Source organism: Narcine bancroftii, chromosome 6 (assembly GCF_036971445.1).
Source record: "Narcine bancroftii isolate sNarBan1 chromosome 6, sNarBan1.hap1, whole genome shotgun sequence".
NCBI lineage: Eukaryota > Metazoa > Chordata > Chondrichthyes > Torpediniformes > Narcinidae > Narcine > Narcine bancroftii.
The window spans coordinates 194,041,282-194,053,913 of NC_091474.1; the positions used below are offsets into that span (position 1 = coordinate 194,041,282).

Below are 12,632 nucleotides of genomic sequence, written 5' to 3' on the forward strand. Positions count from 1 at the left end.
GCGAAGATTTTGCCTGCAATGGAGAGCAACGTGATTCCCCTGTAGTTTGAGCAGTCTGATTTCTCGCCTTTGTTTTTGTACAGGGTGATGATGGTGGCATCACGAAGATCCTGAGGCAGTTTACCTTGGTCCCAACAAAGCTTGAAAAACTCATGCAGTTTGGCATGCAGAGTTTTGCCGCCAGCCTTCCAGACTTCTGGGGGGATTCCATCCATACCTGCTGCTTTGCCACTTTTCAGTTGTTCGATTGCCTTATATGTCTCATCCAGGGTGGGAACCTCATCCAGCTCTAGCCTTAGAGCGCACTGCACTCCACCTAAAAGCTCCTTTGCGCAGGCCCGAGGACAGGTCCACGTCCTCCCCCTCCACGTCCTCCCCCTCCACGTCCTCCCCCTCCACGTCCTCCCCCTCCACGTCCTCCCCCTCCACGTCCTCCCCCTCCACGTCCTCCCCCTCCACGTCCTCCCCCTCCACGTCCTCCCCCTCCACGTCCTCCCCCTCCACGTCCTCCCCCTCCACGTCCTCCCCCTCCACGTCCTCCCCCTCCACGTCCTCCCCCTCCACGTCCTCCCCCTCCACGTCCTCCCCCTCCACGTCCTCCCCCTCCACGTCCTCCCCCTCCACGTCCTCCCCCTCCACGTCCTCCCCCTCCACGTCCTCCCCCTCCACGTCCTCCCCCTCCACGTCCTCCCCCTCCACGTCCTCCCCCTCCACGTCCTCCCCCTCCACGTCCTCCCCCTCCACGTCCTCCCCCTCCACGTCCTCCCCCTCCACGTCCTCCCCCTCCACGTCCTCCCCCTCCACGTCCTCCCCCTCCACGTCCTCCCCCTCCACGTCCTCCCCCTCCACGTCCTCCCCCTCCACGTCCTCCCCCTCCACGTCCTCCCCCTCCACGTCCTCCCCCTCCACGTCCTCCCCCTCCACGTCCTCCCCCTCCACGTCCTCCCCCTCCACGTCCTCCCCCTCCACGTCCTCCCCCTCCACGTCCTCCCCCTCCACGTCCTCCCCCTCCACGTCCTCCCCCTCCACGTCCTCCCCCTCCACGTCCTCCCCCTCCACGTCCTCCCCCTCCACGTCCTCCCCCTCCACGTCCTCCCCCTCCACGTCCTCCCCCTCCACGTCCTCCCCCTCCACGTCCTCCCCCTCCACGTCCTCCCCCTCCACGTCCTCCCCCTCCACGTCCTCCCCCTCCACGTCCTCCCCCTCCACGTCCTCCCCCTCCACGTCCTCCCCCTCCACGTCCTCCCCCTCCACGTCCTCCCCCTCCACGTCCTCCCCCTCCACGTCCTCCCCCTCCACGTCCTCCCCCTCCACGTCCTCCCCCTCCACGTCCTCCCCCTCCACGTCCTCCCCCTCCACGTCCTCCCCCTCCACGTCCTCCCCCTCCACGTCCTCCCCCTCCACGTCCTCCCCCTCCACGTCCTCCCCCTCCACGTCCTCCCCCTCCACGTCCTCCCCCTCCACGTCCTCCCCCTCCACGTCCTCCCCCTCCACGTCCTCCCCCTCCACGTCCTCCCCCTCCACGTCCTCCCCCTCCACGTCCTCCCCCTCCACGTCCTCCCCCTCCACGTCCTCCCCCTCCACGTCCTCCCCCTCCACGTCCTCCCCCTCCACGTCCTCCCCCTCCACGTCCTCCCCCTCCACGTCCTCCCCCTCCACGTCCTCCCCCTCCACGTCCTCCCCCTCCACGTCCTCCCCCTCCACGTCCTCCCCCTCCACGTCCTCCCCCTCCACGTCCTCCCCCTCCACGTCCTCCCCCTCCACGTCCTCCCCCTCCACGTCCTCCCCCTCCACGTCCTCCCCCTCCACGTCCTCCCCCTCCACGTCCTCCCCCTCCACGTCCTCCCCCTCCACGTCCTCCCCCTCCACGTCCTCCCCCTCCACGTCCTCCCCCTCCACGTCCTCCCCCTCCACGTCCTCCCCCTCCACGTCCTCCCCCTCCACGTCCTCCCCTCCACGTCCTCCCCTCCACGTCCTCCCCCTCCACGTCCTCCCCCTCCACGTCCTCCCCCTCCACGTCCTCCCCCTCCACGTCCTCCCCCTCCACGTCCTCCCCCTCCACGTCCTCCCCCTCCACGTCCTCCCCCTCCACGTCCTCCCCCTCCACGTCCTCCCCCTCCACCCCCTCCACCCCCTCCACGTCCTCCACGTCCTCCCCCTCCACGTCCTCCCCCTCCACGTCCTCCCCCTCCACGTCCTCCCCCTCCACGTCCTCCCCCTCCACGTCCTCCCCCTCCACGTCCTCCCCCTCCACGTCCTCCCCCTCCACGTCCTCCCCCTCCACGTCCTCCCCCTCCACGTCCTCCCCCTCCACGTCCTCCCCCTCCACGTCCTCCCCCTCCACGTCCTCCCCCTCCACGTCCTCCCCCTCCACGTCCTCCCCCTCCACGTCCTCCCCCTCCACGTCCTCCCCCTCCACGTCCTCCCCCTCCACGTCCTCCCCCTCCACGTCCTCCCCCTCCACGTCCTCCCCCTCCACGACCTCCCCCTCCACGTCCTCCCCCTCAAAAGATGTTCACAAACTCAAGCTAGCATGCTGGAACATCAGAACCATGCTAGACAAGGCTGAAAGCCACCGACCTGAACGTCGGTCTGCCCTCATTGCACATGAACTCCTCAGACTTGACATCGACATAGTCGCTCTCAGTGAAGTCCGCCTGGCAGATGTAGTAAGCCTCCAAGAACGCGGTGCGGGATACACACTCTACTGGTCTGGCAAGCCTTCGGATGAACGACGCCTATCTGGTGTAGGCTTCATGGTCAAGAGCTTCATTGCCTCCAAACTCGAAAACCTTCCGACAGGCCTCTCGGACCGAATCATGTCCATGCGACTCCCCCTTCAAAACAAGCGTCACATCACCCTCATCAGTGTCTATGCTCCAACCCTCCAGGCGGAACCAGCAGAAAAGGACAAGTTCTACACCGACCTGCGCAACCTCAACCAACGCACCCCTACAGCAGACAAGGTTGTCATCCTGGGCGACTTCAACGCTCGTGTCGGCAAAGACTCAGAAACCTGGCCAGGAATCCTGGGCAAGCATGGCGTCAGCAAGTGCAACGACAATGGGCGCCTCCTGTTGGAGCTCTGCGCAGAACAGCGGCTTGTCATTACAAACACCCTTTTTCAGCAGAGGGACAGCCTTAAGACCACCTGGATGCATCCCTGATCCAAACACTGGCACCTCCTGGACTACATCCTGGTGCGAGAAAGTGACAAACGAGATGTGCTCCACACCAGGGTCATGCCTAGCGCGGAATGCCACACTGACCACCGGCTAGTTCACTGCAAGCTCAACCTTCACTTCAAGCCAAAGCCCAGGAACAATAAAGCCCCCAGAAAGAGGTTCAATGTTGGAAACCTGCAGTCAGAGGAAGCGAGAGGAAACTTCCAGGCAAACCTCAAAGCAAAGCTCGACGATGCAACCCGCCTCACGGACCCGTCCCCTGAAACCCTCTGGGATCAGTTGAAGACTACCATACTGCAATCCACTGAAGAGGTACTGGGCTTCTCCTCCAGGAAAAACAAGGACTGGTTTGACGAAAACAGCCAGGAAATCCAGGAGCTGCTGGCAAAGAAGCGAGCTGCCCACCAGGCTCACCTTACAAAGCCGTCCTGTCCAGAGAAGAAACAAGCCTTCCGTCGCGCATGCAGCCATCTTCAGCGCAAACTCCAGGAGATCCAAAATGAGTGGTGGACTAGCCTCGCCAAACGAACCCAGCTCAGCGCGGACATTGGCGACTTCAGGGGTTTCTACGAGGCTCTAAAGGCTGTGTACGGCCCCTCACCCCAAGTCCAAAGCCCGCTACGCAGCTCAGACGGCAAAGTCCTCCTCAGCGACAAGATCTCCATCCTCAACCGATGGTCAGAACACTTCCAATCTCTTTTCAGTGCCAACCGCTCAGTCCAAGATTCCGCCCTGCTCCAGCTCCCTCAACAGCCCCTCATACTATGTACGAGATGTCTAACTGGTCTACTTGCAAAATAACCCCGTTGACTGCATCTTGATAGATGTGACAATAAACTTGAATGTGAACTTCCTGAGGTTCACACTGTCACAGCCAACTTAAGTTAATTTGATTTCACATTTCAGATGAAAACATATTCCAGATTAAGCTTAAGTACTGATTAATTTATATGACTCACTGGAAAATTGTCAACTGTCCATTAAAAAAAACAGAACATGTCCAATCCAGCTAATTACTGACAAGTTTACTCTCACTTCAACAAAATGATGGTTGATGAATGATTCAACCTTGTACTTATTTCCCTCACCAGTATCTCGTGTTATCTTGGTCTGGATGCACTCCAGTGCAGAGCACTTTCTCCTGCTTCTTTGCATCATTCAGATTACTGAATCTGGTGGAGAGAGGGTGGGTGGGAGTGGCTTTAACCCACGAGAGTGGGTTTTGGGGCCTTCCACTCACCTAGTTAATTTCACTTTCAGTCAACACAGAGGTGCTCTCAGTTGTGTGGTTCAGCAGATATGGCCCCCAAGTAGATAAGCAAAGAATTCTTTTCATCGATCATAACACAGAAAACGCTTGAAACATTCAGCAGGTCAGAGAGCATCTGTGGAAAAAAGAAACTGAGTTAATGTTTAGGGTCTGAGACCCTTCACCAGGGAGAAAGGAAGATCTAGAGAAATCCTGCTAATTATTTCCAGCATCTCTATTCATAGAGGCTTGATGTTCAAATGGAAGAGCTTACAGCAAGACAGTAGCTTGTGTATTAAACATGCAAGTGTACTTCAAAATGTTTCCTTTCTGATCAGAATTTATTCACCTCCTTTCACTGGAACAGTCTTTTCAACCACTAAATATCACATGCAGCATATTACTACTGGCACGCACCAATTATTTGAGAATTCCAGCAAATTAGGAATTTCAAAAATAATTTGCCAAGTAGTCATTAGATAAGCATATTATATGGAACCTTTATGTGCAATTTTTAAGTAGTTTGATTTTATCCTGCAGTAGAACAACAACTGAGCACCGAGCTCGACTTTAGAGAGGTACATGCACTTGCTATTTTGCAAGATCTATAAATGGAAGCTACCAACACATTGTTTATTTTTATGCATTCCTTTTCCTTCATTAAGAAGCCTCACCTCCACTCCAAATCTCCTCTCCTCAATGTGGTCACTTTAAACACTCATATGGTAAACTTAGTGCCAAGCAACGATACTGAAGCATCAAGAGCTGGGATGGCAAAGTTTGTGGCAACAAATATCAGCCACTGAGACAAACAGATTTTGGTTGCATAGTTATAAAGGTACTGAACTAGCAGCTTGAAGTTGAGACCAGTAATTCTGAGGCATGCAGAGTTTAATATGATAAATTAAATACTATTATCCAGAATTCAAGCAATTAGCAAAAAAATTATAAAGTTGTAATAGATAATAACTGAAAAAAAATTAAATGAAAAATTTAAATTTGTTAAAGTAAATGTTCTTTGAAAGATGGCGCTGGACCCCCCCTCCACCTCAGGCACAAAGCCTGCAAACCGAATAACGTGTCCGGGGTGGGGGGGGGGGGGGGAGGGTGGGGGTGGGTGTCATGACATCACTTCTGGTTTCCAGTCAGCCGGACCAGAAGTGACATAAAAGTTGGCTGGAAAGAGAATTAAAGATTTTCCTGCTCATCTTAACCTGAGCCAGAGTAGGTGGAACTTTATGAGGAATTGGCTGAAAATTTGAACTTTTTCTTTCTCTTAAAATATTTTTTATTTAATCGAGAACATATACATAATAGGTTCCTAAAGAATCAAATACAATATATATTGATATTAATTATCATATTGTACATTAATGATAGTAAATGAAATCATAATTAAACCCATAAGTGCTTATTGCTCAAAAAAAAAGAAAAAAAAACAATAAATGAAAAAAAGTTTCTCTAACCCATTCTATTAAACAAGGTTGAATAAATAATATTAGCAACCTTGGAATCGAGCAGCAACTGAAGCATACCAATCTACCGCACATATACATATAAATTGACCCAATCTTATCAAACATGATCTTTATTTTCCTGACATTATGTCTAATTTTCTCTGGGCTCAAAAATGACATGGAAGTAACCATTACAAGTGATTAGGTGGAAAATCATCTTTCCATTTTAGCGGGATTTTTCTTCTGACCAGCAATTTAGAAAATACTAAAACATGTCTTGGATTTGATGTTAAATTTATATTCTCATCCTTGGAGAAATCAAATATTGCTATAAATGGACAGGGTTCAAGATTGACCCTGAAGATATCCAAAAAGGTTTTAAAAATATCTGTCCAAAATTTTCCTAATTTGGGACATGACCAAAACATGTGCATCAAAATGCTTCAAAAATTTTACATTTATCACAGAATAGATTGATATTAGGATAAATTCGAGAAAGTTTAACTTGAGAAAAGTTTACTCTAAATTGAATCAAACTGTGCCTAGCTCACAGAAAAGGATTATTGATAAGGGCGAAGATTGTGAATTAGATCATTCTCCTCTTCAGTTTTGTTCTTAATTAAGGAACCTGTCTTTATATTCAATATTTTATAATATAAAGTGGTTATTATACCTTTATGCACAAAGTGTTGTTCAAAAGTTTGTTTTTAAAATTCAGATCAGGAAGACGTGAAAATTCTAGGTTTAGATCGAATAAAATGCCTTATTTGGTAATATCTAAAAAATGTCTACATGGCAAATTAAATTCCGTCATCAATTGTAAAGATGCAAAATTTTGTTGAATAAAAAGATCTTAAAAGCTTTTAATCCCCAGCTGATTCCACTCTTCATAACCTGCATCTAAAATGGAGGGCTGGAAAAGATGATTAAACAGAATCAGACCAGTGAACAAAAATCCCCAAAATTTCCTGAATTGAACTCAAATTCTTAGTCTCTGTTTCAATATTAAATTCTTTGTTAATTTTGGAATAGAAAAAGGTAATGATGAGCCTAAAACTGTCCAGATAGAAGTATTTTAAAAAGATTTCAACCCAGTTAGGGAGGTTGTCTATTTTATCAAATTGTAACAACAATAACATTATATTTATTGCTCAATAAAAGAATCTAAAATTGGGTAATGACAAACTTCTGTCATTCCTTGTATTCTGAAGATAAATTTTATTTAATCAAGCTTTCTTCCCTTGAAGAAATGACATAATAAATGTTTCCAAAGTATCAAAAAATAATTTAGGAATAAATATAGATAAAAACTGAAATAAAAATAAAAAGTTTGGTAAGATATTCATTTTGACTGAATTAATACAACTGATCATAGTCAGAGAAAGTGGTGACCATCAGGATATTATGTTAGTTTGATTAAATAAAGCTGCAAAATCTTCTTTAAAGAGGTTTTTAATGTTCTTAGCTATCATTATATCAAGATATCTAAATTGTTCTTTCACCATCTTGAAAGGGAGAGTATAAAGTAATAGTGCCCTTTAATGGTAACAATTCATTCTTATGCAGATTGTTTACAGGCAGCAAACTAACTAAAATGTGTAAATAATGACAAAACCTTTTTTTAAACAACTTAGGGTGACCCTTCTTTTTTTGGAAAGATACACTGTGATGATGCTGGACATCTTCCCAAACACAATACTCTGCCAAACACAAGTTCAGAACTAGACACATGGACTTCTGAAATTATAGAGATGGAAGCATAAATCAAATAGGGAAATTTTGAATTGTGCAACACATTTTTTCTAACTTTTGATACTAGAGTTAGATATTATTCACAGCTTATTTCAAAAATATTTTCAAAATGTACCCAGTGTTTCCAGGTAAAAACCCGTCAAGTTCTCGACAATATTCAGTTCAATGCAGCATGTTGCAGTCTCTTCTGTTCTCTACTGTGAGGTTGACTGAACTATTAAACTTAAGAAATCTGGAAATAAAAATAAAAAAATCTTCTCTTAAAAATGTAAAATGTGTTGCTGAAAATACCAAAGTACTTTTGAAATACATGAGGGTTCAGTTTTGATGCTTGCATTGAACATATTGCCCAGCATCAGCTGTACTCTAGGATACAGTAAGTGAACAGAAGGGGTCTACTTTCATCAAAGTGAAGCTTTCTCAGTTGGTAACTCACATTCATGCTATTATGAAAGACTGGAAAGTTTGCACCTTGTCAACATATCAAAGGATGAAAACAAAACCAAGCTTGAACAATAAGGAGAGAAGGTAATTTTTTTTCGTCATGCATACTATTTTGTGACTGAATCTGAAAGATTTCATTAAAATCAAATATGCATGCCAGAAATCCTGGTAAAACAACATTGGTGTTATTCTGGCTGAAGGCCCATGATCAATGGTGTTCCCCTTGCAATGTTGTTTGCGATAATATGTATATAAATAATGGTTGAAAATTTGGTGGATGGGTTGACAGGCAGATGACTCAAAGATTGGTGAAGCTGTGGACAGTGCAGAGGGCTATCAACAAATGCAGGATATTGATCATGTACAGTTATGGCCAGAGAAATGGTAGCTGGAGTTTAATCTGGACAAGCGTGAGATTTGCGTTTTGGAAGGTCAAAGGTAAGGGAAATGTATACAGTTAATGGCAGGACTTAAAAGCATTGATGTGCAGAAGCATCTGAAGGTACAGGTCCATAGGTCATGAAAAATGGCACACAAATTGATAGGGTGGTAAAAAAGGCAAATGGAGTTACTGCGAGCTCCCATTTCATTTAGTGTGAGTATCACTTTAAGGGCTAGTACTGGCTGCAACCAGCCACAGCTGTAGACAGACTGAGTGGCAACAACTAGTATAGACTGGACCCAACTTTGCTATTTTGGAGAGGAGAAGGAACATATGTTGCTTTTTCCAAGAAAACAGGTGGTGAGAGTCATGTGGGTGAAACAATGAAGAAACAGGATATTAGTGACCACCAGCCATCTCATGGAACATGGAGGTGGAGTGACTCTGTGAAATAGACAATTCGGCCGATTCTCCCTGTCAGGGAAATAATTAAACCTCACTGTAATCAAAGGAAAAGTCACTTTGATTGATCCATACCTGGGTTTTGGACGCATCATGGAAGTCACTTGGTTCACTTCCCCTACGCAAGGAAAAGGGGAGTTGTGACAACTGTTAGTACAAAAGGATCTTTTCTCTGGAAGAAACTTGACAAGGATTTGTGAGTTTTCGGAAGTACAAAGACTCAGTCTCTCCCACCTCCTTTGTGATTACTTCTGTGCATCAGTTTAAAATGATTTTCCAGAATTGTGCCTAAGCTATAATAGTTTGATATCTCACACAAACACACTCAAGTACACTCACAGGTTGATTTGACTAATGTGTTATATTGTTAGTAGTTATCAATAAAAATAGTGTTTTAAAAGACTAATATAACATTGCCTTGGTGAATCTCTATGGCTGCTGGTCTGTGACGTAACAGTATGCTTGTCTTAATTGGGAGGGGCATTGAGTACAAAAGTAAGGAAGGTATGTTGCAATTATATAAAACTTTGGTTTGGCTGGATTTGGTTTTGTGAGTAATTTTTGTTTGCCCCTTTACAGAAACAATGCAGAGGATTTGGAAAGGGTACCTTGGAAAGAGATTTATCAGAATGCTGCATGGATCAGAGGATACAAGCCATGAGAAGAGGTTAAAAAAAAAAGGGTTTTCTCTGCAGCATCAGAAGCTGAGGGGTGATCGGACAGAAGTTTATAAAATTATGAGGTATTGATTGATAGGTTAGGCAGAATCTTAGCCTCCCAGAAAAAAAATACATCTTTGATGATATGACCTCAAAACTCCACTCCTCACTTTAAACACATGTGGGCCAAGTTTTATTTTTACAGAGAATAATTTGTGCCCAGAATGGGTTGCGAGGAGTAATGGTGGAAGAGATACAACAGTAGTATTTTAAGAGGCTTTCAATAGACACATGAAAACACAGGGAATAAAAAAGTAAGTTTTAGTTTAACTTGGAACATCATGGTCTGAAGGCATGTTACTGTGCTATACTGTTTCATATTTTTAGCATTTGGTAAACTAAAATTGTTTTACAACATTTATCTGCTATGACAGCAAGCATGCCTTCAAAATAAAATGAGTGTATATAAAAGAATGCACATTTTGAAGTGAAAAAGATACTGCAACAATCATCTTGAATACCTCTAGTCTAATGCAATCCCTCAGCCTTTGCAGCTCAAAGAAAACAGTCCCAGCCTATCCATTCTCTCCAAGTAACTCAAGTTTGCAGTAGGGACACTGGAGTACTATGTACAGAAATAGATTCCAGAGAGCAGAGCAGTCCAAAAACAGGCCCTTCAATCCAAGATGTCTGCAGTACTCTCCTTCCAAAGCAGATATACTGCTTTGAACATTGCTGGAGGAGATTGTTCACCAGGGGAAAGTAGCAGTAGCCAAATTCATGTTCTGCAAAACTGGAAAAGAGTGGCAGAGCTATGGTGGTAGGGGTTCATTGTAAAGGGAATAGAAAGGTGATTCTGTGCCCACAAATAGGGCAGCATGGTTGGCATAGCAGTTAACACAATGCCTTTACAGCAGCAGCTATCAGAACCAGGGTTCAAATCCCACACTGTTTATGTAAGGAGTTTGTACATTCTCCCCATGTCTGCATGGGTTTTCCCCAGGGGCTCTGGTTTCCTGCCACGGATTGAAACGTACCGGGGGTGTAAGTTAATTAGGTATAAATTAGATGTCACGAACTCTGGGCTGAATGGCCTGTTACCGAGGTGTATGTCTAAATTTAAAACGAAGGGACCCCTGGTTAGTGTATTGCCTTGCACGTGCAAGGGCCAGGGATGTCTTGGAGCAGCTGCTGAGGACTTTGATTCAGGAGGGTTCACAGGTAGATATTGTAGTGCATGGAAGCACCAACAATGCAGAAAAAAGCAGGATGAAGATCTGCAACCCTGAATTTAGGGAGATAAGAGATAACCTCAAAACAAGTAATCTCAAGATTAATGCCCGTGCCATGTGCTAACCTGAGTAGGAATGAATATGCGGCTTGAGCAATGGTGTAGGAGGGAGGGTTTCACATTTCTGGAGCATTTGAACCATTTTAGGGGAGGTAGTATCCAGTACAAACCAGACGGTCAACACCTGGGCAGGAATGGCATCAATGTCCATCGGACACTGTTTGTTAGTTCTTCTTCTTTGGCTTGGCTTCGCGGATGAAGATTTATGGAGGGGTATGTCCACGTCTGTTTGTTAGTGCTGTTGCAGAAGATACAGAGACTAAAGCAACAATTGGAAAAGAGAAAAGTCAAAGTGCAGAACCAAAATGTTAAATGTAAAAGACACAAAGATGACTTGATTGTGAAAAGGATAATGAGTGCAATGGCACTTTGTGTGAATGCTCGCAGTATGATCAAGATCAGTGACTAGTATAAAGGGGTACGATTTAGTAGATTGGAGGAATCAAGTTGGTTGAGGCAGCCTTTAGGACTTCCTCGAATGCATTCTTGAATCTTCACAAAATAGCTTTCTTGAACAGCATGCTATCAAATCTACAAGGGAACATGCTATCTTGGAACTGGTCCTTTGCAATGAGACAGGTAAAATTAATGATCTTGTTGTTAGGGAAACTTTGCCTGTGATGCCCTAGTCTGTGTCCCACTACCTTTTGCAGGGCTTTACACTCATGGATATTGGGGACCCACACAACAGACCATGATGTAGCCGGTCAGCACACTTTCTGCCATACATCCTTTATGGTAACAGATATTAGTAACAGATATTCATAAGGTGTACATGGGGGGGGGGGGGGGGCAGGGGCTCAGACCATTACAGTCCAAGTTCAAAAGTCCTAAAATAAAACTCCCAAAACAAAACTTCAAGTCAGTCACATCAAATCAGTCAGTCAAAAAGGAACATGTCACAGAGTCTGGTGTCCCGGCTTGGGATTCTTAGTTTGTTTGCACTCTGGTCTTTTAGTTGGATGTGGAGACAGATGGCCGTGATCACTGTAGACTTACAACTTTCCTGAGTTTCGAATGTGGCTACCACCTTTGATTTCTTCATATAGGTATTTTCACCCAGTGACATCCTAGTCACTACACTAGGTTCACACCTCCAAAGCCCACTTTAGGGTTAACAAGTGACCTTCTGTCACACAAATCTTTCTCTCTAAAAACCCAGTCTTGGGTCTTTGCCATTCTAGTTTGTGCTGAACCATTTTTTTTTGCCTTATTCCATTAACCTGCTCCCAGTCCATAGCCATCCAAATCTTTCCCATCCATGTATCTGTCCAAATTCCAAATTGTTCTTAAATATTAAAATTGAGTCTACATTCACCATCTCAACTGGCAGCTCGTTCCACTCCCACCACTCTCTGTGTGATGTTTCTCTCATGTTCCCCTAAACTTTTCCCCTTTCACTCTTAACCCATGACCTCTGGTTTGCACCTCACCTAACTTCAGTGGAAAAAGCCTATCTACATTAATTCTATTTGCCTTATAATTTTAAAGACCCCTATCAAATCTCCATTTATTCTTCTACGCTCCAGGGAATAAAGTCCTTACCCGTTTAACCTTTCCCTGTAACTCAGTTCCTGAAGTCCAGGCAACATCCGAGTGAATCTTCTCTGCACTCTTATTGATACCTTTCCTGTAGTTCAGTGACCAAAACTGCACAAAATATACCAAATTTGGCCTCAACAATGTCTCAT

At 45.9% G+C, this 12,632-nt stretch overlaps 1 protein-coding gene across 1 annotated transcript in view; it reads right to left on the reverse strand.

Moving 5' to 3' along the window:
• Nucleotides 1–12,632, reverse strand: part of gpr63 (G protein-coupled receptor 63) — a 72,727-nt gene that overhangs the window by 21,814 nt on the left and 38,281 nt on the right. Inside the window, exons 3-5 of the mRNA XM_069888302.1 lie at nucleotides 9,007–9,049; nucleotides 7,759–7,875; nucleotides 4,426–4,570 (exon numbers count right to left, since the gene is read on the reverse strand). The gene's annotated coding sequence lies outside the window, so the exon portion shown is untranslated. The remainder of the gene's footprint in view (nucleotides 1–4,425; nucleotides 4,571–7,758; nucleotides 7,876–9,006; nucleotides 9,050–12,632) is intronic.